Source organism: Tachyglossus aculeatus, chromosome 22, assembly GCF_015852505.1.
Source record: "Tachyglossus aculeatus isolate mTacAcu1 chromosome 22, mTacAcu1.pri, whole genome shotgun sequence".
Lineage (NCBI taxonomy): Eukaryota > Metazoa > Chordata > Mammalia > Monotremata > Tachyglossidae > Tachyglossus > Tachyglossus aculeatus.
This window is the reverse complement of record NC_052087.1, coordinates 41,922,577-41,935,781: the sequence shown is the minus strand read 5'-3', so window position 1 is coordinate 41,935,781 and position 13,205 is coordinate 41,922,577. Positions and strand designations below refer to the sequence as shown.

At 45.4% G+C, this 13,205-nt stretch overlaps 1 protein-coding gene across 2 annotated transcripts in view; it reads right to left on the bottom strand.

The window, feature by feature from the left end:
- DENND2B (DENN domain containing 2B) overlaps positions 1 to 13,205 on the bottom strand; it is a 318,048-nt gene that overhangs the window by 272,344 nt on the left and 32,499 nt on the right. The window contains exon 1 of one of the 2 annotated variants that reach the window (XM_038764634.1): positions 10,258 to 10,319. The exons of the other annotated variant lie outside the window; for it this stretch is intronic. The gene's annotated coding sequence lies outside the window, so the exon portion shown is untranslated. Of the gene's footprint in view, positions 1 to 10,257; positions 10,320 to 13,205 lie in introns of those variants that run through there. 2 annotated transcript variants of the gene reach the window in all.

Here is a 13,205-nt window from a genome sequence, read left to right as displayed (position 1 = left end):
AGATTCAGTCCCTGACCCTTTAACGGTCTGTTTAGCGACCTAGCCATTAGACTAAGTAGATGGTGGGCGGGATTCTCATTTAACATTTAGTAAGCCAGATTCTGGCAGAACACAGAGAAGACATGGTACTTCACTTATTCATTCATGCACTTATTCATTCAATCGTATTTACTGAGTGCTTACTGTGTGCAGAGCACTATACTAAGCACATGGGAAAGTGCCTGCTCCCATGAAGCTTACCAGGCCTCACTGCCTCTCGATTTTCAAGCCCAAAACAAGTGTCTTCACGGGGCAGAGAAAAACATCCTTATTTAAGCAACAGAATAACGAAACAATCATTATTATTACTATTATTATCATCCTCATCAGTCAGGGGCATTTACTAAGCACCGGCTGAAAGCTAAGCACTGGGAGAGCAGAGAACAAACAAAACACATTCCCTGTCCTTAAAGGCCAGACAACGTAAAAGAGGAGACAGGGGAAAACGTTTTACAAACAGTGGAAGTGGGATGGGGAGCAAGGATAGAGCAGAAAGTGGTACAGATATCTCAGGATCATCATCATCAATCGTATTTATTGAGCGCTGACTGTGTGCAGAGCACTGTACTAAGCACTTGGGAAGTACAAATTGGCAACATATAGAGACAGTCCCTACCCAACATTGGGCTCACAGTCTAGAAGGGGGAGACAGAGAACAAAACCAAACATACTAACAAAATAAAATAAATAGAATAGATATGTACAAGTAAAATAAATAAATAAATAAATAGAGTAATAAATATGTACAATGAAATAGTTTCAGTATTCTAATATACCCGTAAATAAAAATCTGCACGTCAGCTTAAGTCCTGAAAAATAACGTGCCTAAATTATAAGGGTGGGTGTTGGGATGCTGTGACTAAGGGGTTATGAATTAATCAGGGCATGCTTCCTGGAGGAACCGAGATTTTTTACGAAGGCTTTGAAGATGGGGAGGCCAGGCATGCTTTCTGGAGGAACTGAAATTTTTTACGAAGGCTTTGAAGATGGGGAGGCCAGGGGGAGATGATCTGGCCACAGGTGAATTTCATTACCTGTAATGTTTTCTTCAAGTAGCAAGGATGGACAGTAACACACACACACACATGCCTGCCACACCAAATTCTGCCCTTATCACAACCGTGGGGCCTGAGGAAAATCCAAATGATTTATTTCTTCTAGACTGTGAGTCCACTGTTGGGTAGGGACTGTCTCTGTATATTGCCAACTTGTACTTCCCAAGCTCTTAGTGCAGTGCTCTGCACACAGTAAGCGCTCAATAAATACGATTGATTGATTGATTATTTCTATGTTTTGGGATTCCAGACAAGCCAAACCAAGCCCACCAGGGCTCCGCCAGGGAAGCATCTGCAGGGGTCCACACCACACCAGTCCTCCCTCTCCTCCAAGCTGTCCTGGTTTGCCCTCATAAACTCACAGTCCCTGCTTTTCAAAACTCCGCTGACTCCTGGAGTGACCAGTTCCTAGACACCTGAAAACGCCTGCTTCCTCTTACTGAGTCAAATGAGCGGCAAGGTGATGGGAGGACAAGGAAAAGAGGGAAAAAAAAGAAATGAAAAGAGGAAAGGGAAAGGAAAAAAGGAAAGAGGAAAGGAAAGAGAGAAAAGAAAAAAGAAAAAAAAGGAAAGAGGAAAGGAAAAAGAGAAAAGAAGAAAAGAAAAATTTATTTCCCCATTCCTGGAGTTTATCAGGAGGGATCTCAGTGGCTATCAGGATCACTTTGGACAGCCCAGAAGGAAAGTCTGGGAAATGGGTTAATGATAATAATAATTTGGGGGGAGTTTTGAGCGATTCCAAACACTGTACTAAGCACTGGGTAGATATAGGATAATCCCTGTCCCACTGGGGGCTCATAGTCAGTCAATCATATTTATTAAGCACTTACTGTGTACAAAGCTCTGTACTATGTGCTTGGGAGAGTACATCATCATTATTATTATTATTATTATTGTTATTATTATTATTCATCCCGCCTCCGCCATGTGTCTATGTCATCATCATCATCATCAACAATCGTATTTATTGAGCACTTACTATGTGCAGAGCACTGTACTAAGCGCTTGGGAAGTACAAATTGGCAACATATAGAGACAGTCCCTACCCAACAGTGGGCTCACAGTCTAAAAGGGGGAGACAGACAACAAAACCAAACATACTAACAAAATAAAATAAATAGAATAGATATGTACAAGTAAAATAAATAAATAAATAGAGTAATAAAGATGTACAACCATATATACATATATACAGGTGCTGTGGGGAAGGGAAGGAGGTAAGATGGGGGGATGGAGAGGGGGACGAGGGGGAGAGGAAGGAAGGGGCTCAGTCTGGGAAGGCCTCTTGGAGGAGGTGAGCTCTCAGCAGGGCCTTGAAGGGAGGAAGAGAGCTAGCTTGGCGGGTGGGCAGAGGGAGGGCATTCCAGGCCCGGGGGATGACGTGGGCCGGGGGTCGATGGCGGGACAGGCGAGAACGAGGGACGGTGAGGAGATTAGCGGCAGAGGAGCGGAGGGTGCGGGCTGGGCTGGAGAAGGAGAGAAGGGAGGTGAGGTAGGAGGGGGCCAGGGGATGGACAGCCTTGAAGCCCAGGGTGAGGAGTTTCTGCCTGATGTGCAGATTGATTGGTAGCCACTGGAGATTTTTGAGGAGGGGAGTAACATGCCCAGAGCGTTACTGGACAAAGATAATCCGGGCAGCAGCATGAAGTATGGATTGAAGTGGAGAGAGACATGAGGATGGGAGGTCAGAGAGAAGGCTGATGCAGTAGTCCAGACGGGATAGGATGAGAGCTTGAAAGAGCAGGGTAGCGGTTGGGATGGAGAGGAAAGGGCGGATCTTGGCAATGTTGTGGAGCTGAGACCGGTAGGTTTTGGTGACGGCTTGGATGTGAGGGGTGAATGAGAGAGCGGAGTCGAGGATGACACCAAGGTTGCGGGCTTGTGAGACGGGAAGGATGGTAGTGCCGTCAACAGAGATGGGAAAGTCAGGGAGAGGACAAGGTTTGGGAGGGAAGACAAGGAGCTCAGTCTTCGACATGTTGAGCTTTAGGTGGCGGGCGGACATCCAGATGGATGTGACTTTGGGCCAGTCACTTCACTTCTCTGGACCTCAGTTCCCTCATCTGCAAAATGGGAATGAAGACTGTGAGCCCCCCATGGGACAACCTGATCACTTTGTGTCTACCCCAGGGCTTAGAACAGTGCTCTGCACATAGTAAGCACTTAACAGATACCATCATTATTAATTCTGCCTCCACCAGCTGTATGACTTTGGGCAAGCCACTTAACTTCTCTCACCTGTCTACATGTTTTGTTGTCTGTCTCCCCCTTCTAGACTGTGAGCCCGTTGTTGGGTAGGGACCGTCTCTATGTGTTACCGACTTGTACTTCCCAAGTGCTTAGTACAGTGCTCTGCACACAGTAAGCACTCAATAAATATGATTGACTGAACGAATGAACAATAAACAGACACAGTCTAAGGAGGAGGGAGAACATTTTCTGCCGATGAGGAAAATGAGGTGCTGAAGTGGTGTGATATGATATGAGTGACGTGATATGTGAAGCAGTGCAGTTTAGTAGAAAGAGCCCGGGCTTGGGAGTCAAAGGACATGGGTTCTAATTCTGGATCCGCTACTTGTCTGCTGTGTGACCTTGGGTAAGCCAATTAACTTCTCTGTGCCTGTTACCGCATCTGTAAAATGGGGATTAAAACTGTAAGCCCCATGTGGGACAACCTGATTACCCTGTATCTACCCCAGAGCTTGGAACAGTGCTTGGCACCTAGTAAGCGTTTAGCAAATTCCATAATTATTATTAGTAGTACTATGTGACTTGTCCAAGGTCACGCAGCAGTGTTCTCAAAGGGTTGGGTGAAAACACAAACAGAAGGGAGGCTCATTTTCACACTCCCTTCTGAGTGTGCATCTCAAATCACCTATTAGAACAAGAAGTCTGAAAAGTAACAAATTCTCTGTCCTCGAGGGGAAGAGGGGCGTGGGGGGTGTCCCACCATCGTTGCCAAGGCAACACTGCAAATTCATTCATTCAATCAATCAATCAATCAATCAATCGTATTTATTGAGCGCTTACTGTGTGCAGAGCACTGTACTAAGCGCTTGGGAAGTCCAAGTTGGCAACATATAGAGACGGTCCCTACCCAACAGTGGGCTGACAGTCTAGAAGGGGGAGACAGAGAACAAAACAAAACATATTAACAAAATAATATGACGTAAACCGTGATATCTATTTCTCTGTGTCTCAGTTTCCTCAACTGTAAAATGGGGATTCATTCAACCGTATTTACCGAGCGCTTACTGTGTGCAGAGCACTGTACTAAGCGCTTGGGAAGTACAGGTCGGCCATCAACTGGCCAACAGTCCCGGGTTCTGCAGAGCCGCCAACTCCCGCTTCATTCATTCATTCATTCAACCGTATTTATTGAGCGCTTACTGTGTGCAGAGCACTGTACTAAGCGCTTGGGAAACGCAAGTTGGCAACATATAGAGATGGTCCCTACCCAACAACGGGCTCACAGTCTAGAAGGGGGAGACAGACAACAAAACATGTGGACAGGTGTCAAGTCATCAGAATAAATAGGACTAAAGCTAGGTGCACATCATTAACAAAAGAAATAGAATAGTAAATATGTACAAGTCAAATAAATACAGTAATAAATCTGTACAAACATCTATATAGGTGCTGTGGGGAGGGGAAGGAGGTAGGGCTCTCTGTTCTCTGTCTCCCCCTTTTAGACTGTGAGCCCACTGTTGGGTAGGGACCGTCTCTATATGTTGCCAACTTGTACTTCCCAAGCGCTTAGTACAGTGCTCTGCACACAGTAAGCGCTCAATAAATACGATTGATTGATAGGGCGGGGGGGATGGGGAGGAAGAGAGGAAAAAGGGGGCTTCACTCTCGCCGCTGCCATTCTTGCGAGATGAGAAACCGGGAAGGGGGTGAAGGGCTCCCATCAGGAATCCCAAATGGTCCTCAGCCCCGAGACGTCCATACTGACAACCTGCATGGAAGAACTCCCTTAATGGCTGCTCTCGTCGCCGCCGGTCGTATTCCCGCTGGGGTCCCGAGTGCCAAGGGTGACAAACGCACCCTTATGTTGCCAACTTGTACTTCCCTAGCGCTTAGTACAGTGCTCTGCACACAGTAAGCGCTCAATAAATACGATTGAATGAATGAATGAAAAGCAGCATGGCTTAGGCCCAGGCCTAGACGTCAGAAGGTCATGGGTTCTAATACCAGCTCTGCCACTTATCCGTTGTGTGGCCTTGTGCAAGTCACTTCACTTCTCTGGGCCTCAGTTCCCTCATCTGTAAAATGGGGATTAAGACTGTGAGCCCCAGGTGGGACAGGGACAGTGTCTACCCCGATATGTGTGTATCCACCCCGACACTTAGTACAGTCCCTGGCACATGGAAAGTGCTTAACAATTACCATAATTATTATTATTCCCTCGCCTCTGGACTGTGAGCTCCTTGTGGGCAGGGTTTGTCACTGTTTAGTGTTGTTTTGTTCTTTCCCAAGCGCTTAGTACGGTACTCTCCATACAGGAAGCGCTTAATAAATATGATGGAATGAATGAATGAATGAGGGGGGCAGCATGCTGAGACTCGCACTCATGGAGGGTTTGTCACTGTTTATTGTTGTTTTGTTCTTTCCCAAGCGCTTAGTACAGTACTCTCCATACAGGAAGCGCTTAATAAATATGATGGAATGAATGAATGAATGAGGGGGGCAGCGTACTGAGACTCGCACTCATGGAGGGTTTGTCACTGTTTATTTTTGTTTTGTTCTTTCCCAAGCGCTTAGTACAGTACTCTCCATACAGGAAGCGCTTAATAAATATGATGGAATGAATGAATGAATGAGGGGGGCAGCGAACTGAGACTCGCACTCATGGAGGGTTTGTCACTGTTTATTGTTGTTTTGTTCTTTCCCAAGCGCTTAGTACAGTACTCTCCATACAGGAAGCGCTTAATAAATATGATGGAATGAATGAATGAATGAGGGGGGGCAGCGTACTGAGACTCGCACTCATGGAGGGTTTGTCACTGTTTATTGTTGTTTTGTTCTTTCCCAAGCGCTTAGTACAGTACTCTCCATACAGGAAGTGCTTAATAAATATGATGGAATGAATGAATGAATGAGGGGGGCAGCGTACTGAGACTCGCACTCATGGAGGGTTTGTCACTGTTTATTGTTGTTTTGTTCTTTCCCAAGCGCTTAGTACAGTACTCTCCATACAGGAAGCGCTTAATAAATATGATGGAATGAATGAATGAATGAGGGGGGCAGCGTGCTGAGACTCACACTCATGGAGGGTTTGTCACTGTTTATTGTTGTTTTGTTCTTTCCCAAGCGCTTAGTACAGTACTCTCCATACAGGAAGAGCTTAATAAATATAATGGAATGAATGAATGAATGAGGGGGGCAGCATGCTGAGACTCGCACTCATGGAGGGTTTGTCGCTGTTTATTGTTGTTTTGTTCTTTCCCAAGCGCTTAGTACAGTACTCTCCATACAGGAAGCGCTTAATAAATATGATGGAATGAATGAATGAATGAGGGGGGCAGCATGCTGAGACTCGCACTCATGGTCTTCCCTCATTTTAGCAAACTACAGGAACTGGAACCCAGGTCTCCTGATTCCCAGAGCGTGTCCTTTCCACCAGCCCAACAGCAGGGCTTCTCAAAGAAGACTGAGAAGCAGCATGGTGTGGTGGATAGAGCACGGGCCTGGGAATGAGAAGGTCATGGGTTCTAATCCAGGCTCTGACACTTGTCTGCTGCTGTGTGACCTTGGGCAAGTCACTTCACTTCTCTGGGCCTCAGTTACCTCATCTGGAAAATGGGGATTGAGACTGTGAGGCCCATTTGGGACAGAGACTGGGTCCAACCCAATTTACTTGTATCCACCCCAGCGCTTTCATTCATTCAATCGTACTGATTGAGCGCTTACTGTGTGCAGAGCACTGTATTAAGCGCTTGAGCACTGTACTAAGTGCTTAGTATGGGCCTGGCATATAGAAAGAGCTTAACAAATACCACAATTATTATTATTATTATCATTATTATTATTCTAACCCTGGTTCCGCCACTCGTCTGCTGTGTGACCTTGGATGAGTCATTTCACTTCTCTGGGCCTCAGTTACCTCATCCATCTGAAAAATGGGGATTAAGACTGTGAGTGCCTGGTGGGACATGGACTGTGTTGAATTTGATTTGCTTGTGTCTACTCCAGCATTTAGTACAGTGCCTGGCATATAAGTAAGCACTTAAATATCACAAGGGAAAAAAAAGATTCCTATTCAATGTGGCCACCTGACTGCGGAAGGCTTTGGGCTGATTTTTGAGAAGCAGCGTGGCTCAGTGGAAAGAGCCTGGGCTTTGGAGTCAGAGGTCATGGGTTCAAATCCCGGCTCTGCCAATTGTCAGCTGTGTGACTTTGGGGAAGTCACTTCACTTCTCTGGGCCTCAGTTCCCTCATCTGTCAAATGGGGATGAAGGCTGTGAGCCCCCCCCGGGGGACATCCTGATCACCTTGTAACCTTCCCAGCGCTTAGAACGGTGCTTCGCACATAGTAAGCGCTTAATACATTTCTTAGTACATTTCTATCCTACTTATTTTATTTTGTTGGTATGTTTGGTTCTGTTCTCTGTCTCCCCCTTTTAGACTGTGAGCCCACTGTTGGGTAGGGACTGTCTCTATGTGATGCCAATTTGTACTTCCCAAGCGCTTAGTACAGTGCTCTGCACATAGTAAGCGCTCAATAAATACGATTGATTGATTGATTGATTAATAAATGCCATCATTATTCTTCTTCTTTTAGACTGTGAGCCCACTACTGGGTAGGGATCGTCTCTATATGTTGCAAACTTGTACTTCCCAAGTGCTTAATCCAGTGCTCTGCACACAGTAAGCGCTCAATAAATACGATCGAATGAATGAATCGTATTTTTTTTAATAGGAAGAAAGAATGCTGGAATTCTACTCCTCAGGACCCCGCCTCCATTCCCCTGAGGCCTGGAGTTGAGAACAGGTGTGGATCAAAGATCCATCTGAAGCATTTGTGATAGTTGTCAGGAAAAAAAAAAGGGAGGGGAGGGTTAAACAAGCTTCAAAGCCATGACGTCTGTGATGAGAAGCAGCTTAGTGGATAGAGCACGGTTCTAGAAGTCGGAAGGATCTGGGTTCTAATCCCACCTCCACCACACTTCTGCTGGGTGAACTTGGGCAAGTCACTTCACTTCTCTAAGCCTCGGTTACCTCATACTAATAATGATGGTATTTGTTACTTGCTTACTATGTTCCAAGCACTGTTCTAAGCGCTGGGGTGGATACAAGGTTGTCAGGTTGTCCCGTGTGGTGCTCACAGTCTTAATCCCCATTTTACAGATGAGGTAACTGAGGCACAGAGATGTTAAGTTGAGAAGCAGCGTGGCTCAGTGGAAAGAGCCCGGGCTTTGGAGTCAGAGGTCATGGGTTCAAATCCCGGCTCCGCCAGTTGTCAGCTGTGTGACTTTGGGAAAGCCACTTCACTTCTCTGGACCTCAGTTCCCTCATCTGTAAAATGGGGATTAAGACTGTGAGCCGCCCCGTGGGACAACCTGATCACCTTGTAACCTCCCTAGCACTTAGAACAGTGCTTTGCACATAGTGAGCGCTTAATAAATGCCATTATTATTATTATTATCATTATTAAGTGACTTGCCCAAAGACACACAGTTGACAAGTGGCAGAGCTGGGATTAGAACCCATGACCTCTGGCTCCCAAGCCCGGGCTCTTTCCACTAAGCCACGCTGCTTCATCTGTATAATGGGGATTAAGACTGTGAGCCCCATGGAGGGACCGGGACTCTGTCCAACCTGATTAACTTGTATCTACCAAATCGCTTAGAACAGGACTTGGTACAATATAAGCGCTTAGTAAGTACCATAATAATAATTATTATTAAGAGCCTTGTGTGTAGGTGGGGTGCTTTTTCCTATCCGGAGATGAAAGACTCAAAAGAGCTTGTGTGAGTGCATGAAAATGCACAAGTGAGGGCTTGCACGAGAGTGTACACTCTGCCCCTTTCAAAAACAAAAAAATGCCAAAACATTTGGCCGAGACAACGGAAATATTTCCTGTAATCCACAAAGGAGGAGGAAGGAGGGGGGAGGCACAGTAATTACCTCATCTGTAAAATAGGGATTGAGACGGTGAGCCCCATTTGGGACAGAGACTGTGTCCAACCCAATTTACTTGTATCCACCCCAGCACTTAGTACAGGGCCTGGCATATTAATAAATACCACAATAATAATACCAATTATACCACAATATTATACCAATTATACCACAAATACCACAATTATTATTATTCTAATCCTGGCTCCGCCACTCGTCTTCTGTGTGACCTTGGGCGAGTCATATCACTTCTTTGGGCCTCAGTTACCTCATCCATCTGAAAAATGGGGATTAAGCTGGTGAGTGCCATGTGGGAACTTACAGAGGGAAATAAAGAAAAAAGGAGGCAAGGGAGACCGATCGATGCATATAGTGGTCAGATGACCTTGGGCAAGTCAAGATTAAGAGTGTGAGTCCTATGCGGGACAGTGACTGTGTCCAAATTGATTAACCTGATTAACTATCCCTAATGCTTAGAACAGTGTTTGACACAGAGTAAGTACTTGACAAATACAATAATCGTTATTATTATCATTGCACTCTTGACAATGTAGTTGCCTAGAGAATTATTATATCAATATATATATATCAATATATTATTGTATGTTTTAAAATATATACCTTGCCTCCAGTTACAAATTAGGATCTGTTCCAGAACCTAGAACAGACTGTGAGCCCGTTGTTGGGTAGGGACTGTCTCTATACGTTGCCGATTTGTATTTCCCAAGCACTCAGTACAGTGCCCTGCACATAGTAAGCGCTCAATAACTACAATTGAATGAAGGGGTGGAGAGGAGCTCGGGGAGAAACAAATCTTCATCAGCAGAGCAGATACTGCCAGGCTGGGGAGGAGGAGAGAGAATAAAAGGAAGGTCGTGGAGATAAGAGAGGAAGTCAAGCTAAAGTCTCAGAGCCAGAGGAAGGAGGCGGAGGTAGCAGTCGGGGAGAAAGAGGAGGAGGGAGAGTCCGGGGAGCGGCAGTTCTGGGACATCTGTGGACAAACACGAGCAAAAACAATGAAGAAAGCAAGGGCACATACCCGAAACAAGGCCTGAACGAAAACACGATTTGAAAGTCCATCCTAAGGGCCCGGGGTTAGATATCAAGCGATAAAGAGCCGTCGAGAAGAACTCCGAGAAGCAGAAGCTGCGGGGAATGGCTTTATGTGAGAAAGTCCACTGAGAACTAGGGCGGGAAGATAGGAGAGTGAGGGGAAAGTGTGGGTGGGATGGAGAAAGAGAAACACTAACAAAGAACAACACAAAGGAAGTATGGAACGAACCCAAGAGATACAGACAGAGAGAATACTAAGGCTCAGCAAATCTCAGCGAGGTTTGGAAACATTCTGGGAAGAGAGGGGGATTAGAGGAGACCAAAAGTTTTTAAAAAACTGAAAAATAATAACAATAATCCACTGGTACACACCACCCTGAGCCACGGAGTTTAAAAAATAATAGAGCTGAGCTAATCGCCAAAGACAAAAACGCCTTGGGGAGCAAGAAGAGGAGCACTTTCCAGGAAGCAAATCTTAGCAGGCGTGCAGGGCCAAAATGAACATTTGGATGATAACCCAACTGGGGCAGACTGTAAACTCGTCTCGAGATTGTAAGCTCGTCTCAAGACTGTAAGCTCATTACAGGCAGGGAATGTGTCTGCTAATTCTGTTGAATTGTACTCTGTCAAGTACTTAGTACAGTGCTCTGTACATAATAAGCACTCAGTAAATGCCACTGATTGAGACAGTCCTTAGAGCAGAAGCAGAAACAGATGCAAGGTACTCCAGACACACAACCTCTCTCTAATAATAATACTTATCATTATTGTATTCATTAAGTTCTTACTATGTGCCAAGTACTGTACTAAGTGCTGGACTAGACACAACATAACCAGATCCCACAAGGGGTTCACAGTATATAGGAGGGAGAACAGGTATTGGGTCCCCATTTTGCAGTTTAGGGAACTGAGGCCCAGAGAAGCAAAGTGACTCGCCCAAGGTCACAAAGCAGACAAGTGGTAGAGCCGGGATTAGAATTTAGGGTTTCGTATTTCCAAGCCTGTGCTCTTTTCCACAAGGCCATGCTGCTTCCCTGTTTCTCTTTCCTCAATTGTAAAAAAAAAAAAGAAATTACAAAATGCTAGCCAGAGGGTGGGGAGCCACTGGTGACAGCTCTCATTCCTACTGCTGGTGAGATGATGGGTAAGGGCTGGGTGGGAGGGCAGGAGAGTGCGAAAGAAAGAGCAAGACAGAGAAAGAGGGAGAGAAAGAGCGAGCGGGAGAGAGAAAGAGAGAGAAAAAGAGTGAGAAAAAGAGAAAGGAAGAAAAGAGAGAGAAAGAGAGAGAGAGATGAGAAAGAAAGAAAGAAAGGAGAAAAGGAGAGAGAAAGAGAAAGAGCGAGAAAGAGAAAAAGAGAAATAATAATAATAATAATGGTATTTGTTAAGCACTTACTATGTGCAAAGCACTGTTCTAAGTGCTGGGGAGGTTACAAGGTGATCAGGTTTTCCCAAGGGAGGCTCACAGTCTTAATCCCCATTTTACAGATGAGGGAACTGAGGCAGAGAAGTGAAGTGACTTGCCCAAAGTCACACAGCTGACAATTGGCGGAGTCGACATTTGAACCCATGACCTCAGACTCCAAAGCCCGTGCTCTTTCCACTGAGCCACACTGCTTCTCCTGAGAAAGAAAGGAGAGAGATGAGAGAGAGAGAGAGAGAGAGAGGAGAAAGAGAAGGAGACAGAGGGAGAAAGAGATAAAGAAAGAAAAAGAGGAGAGAGAGGAGAAAGAGATGAGAAAGACAGAGAAGGAGAAAAAGAGGAGAAAGAGAAAAAGGGGGAAGGAGAAAGACAGAAAAGGAGAAAAAGAGAGAGAAAGAGGAGAAAGAGAGCAAATAGGGACAGTAGAGAAGAAGCACGGAAGGAAAGGACCAAGAAACAAATGTCAGCTATGCAGTAAACTGTCAGATGCCCTCAATACGAAGTCGGAGGCCAGGCCAGGCCCCACACAGCTCCAGCCCACAGCCCACAGCTCATTCCTGTTGAGGAGTACACCCTGGGAGCCGAGTTTTCCAAGCCAGTCTAGAATAACGGTGGTGTTTACTAAGCGCTTTCTTTGTGGGAAACGCATTGCGCTAAGAACTGGTGGTCGATAAAAGATAATCAGATTAGACTCATTCCCTCTCTCACACTGGGTTCACGAGGGAGAAGGGGTATTTTAACCCCATTTTAGAGATGAGGAAACCGAGGCTAGAAGAGGCTGCACAAGTTACAGCAAGGCAGTGGCAGAGCTGGGATGTGCGTATCTTTAAATTATACTTTTACATATCTATTCTATTTATTTTATTTTGTTAATATGTTTTGTTTTGTTCTCTGTCTCCCCCTTCTAGACTGTGAGCCCACTGTTGGGTAGGGACCGTCTCTATATGTTCCCAACTTGGACTTCCCAAGCGCTTAGTACAGTGGTTTGCACTCAGTAAGTGCTCAATAAATACGATTGATTGATTGATTGATATTAACATCTCTCTCCCCCTCTAGACTGTAAACTCGTTATGGGCAGGGAATACGGCCACTAATTCTGTTGGACTCTCCCAAGCGCTTAGCTCTACACATAGTAAGTGCTCACTAGATACCATTGATTAATTGATTGATTAGAATTTGGACCTGACTCCCAGGTTCGTGTTCCTCCCACTAGATCACGCAGTTTCTGTGAGATCACCAGCAGATGAAGGAAAAAAAAAAGAAAAGTGCAAGCTCCTTGTGGGCAGGGAATGTGTCTGCTGACTTTGTTCTACGGTACTCTCCCAAGCGCTGAGTACAGTGCTCTGCACACAGTATTATTATTACTATTATTACTATTAAGTGCCGTCGAGTCGTTTCTGATTCAGAGCGACTCCACGGATATACCTTCTCCAGAACGTCCTGTCCTCTGCCATAATCCGCAACCTTTCTAACGGTTCTTTCCATATCATTTTTATGGTCTCTATCCATCT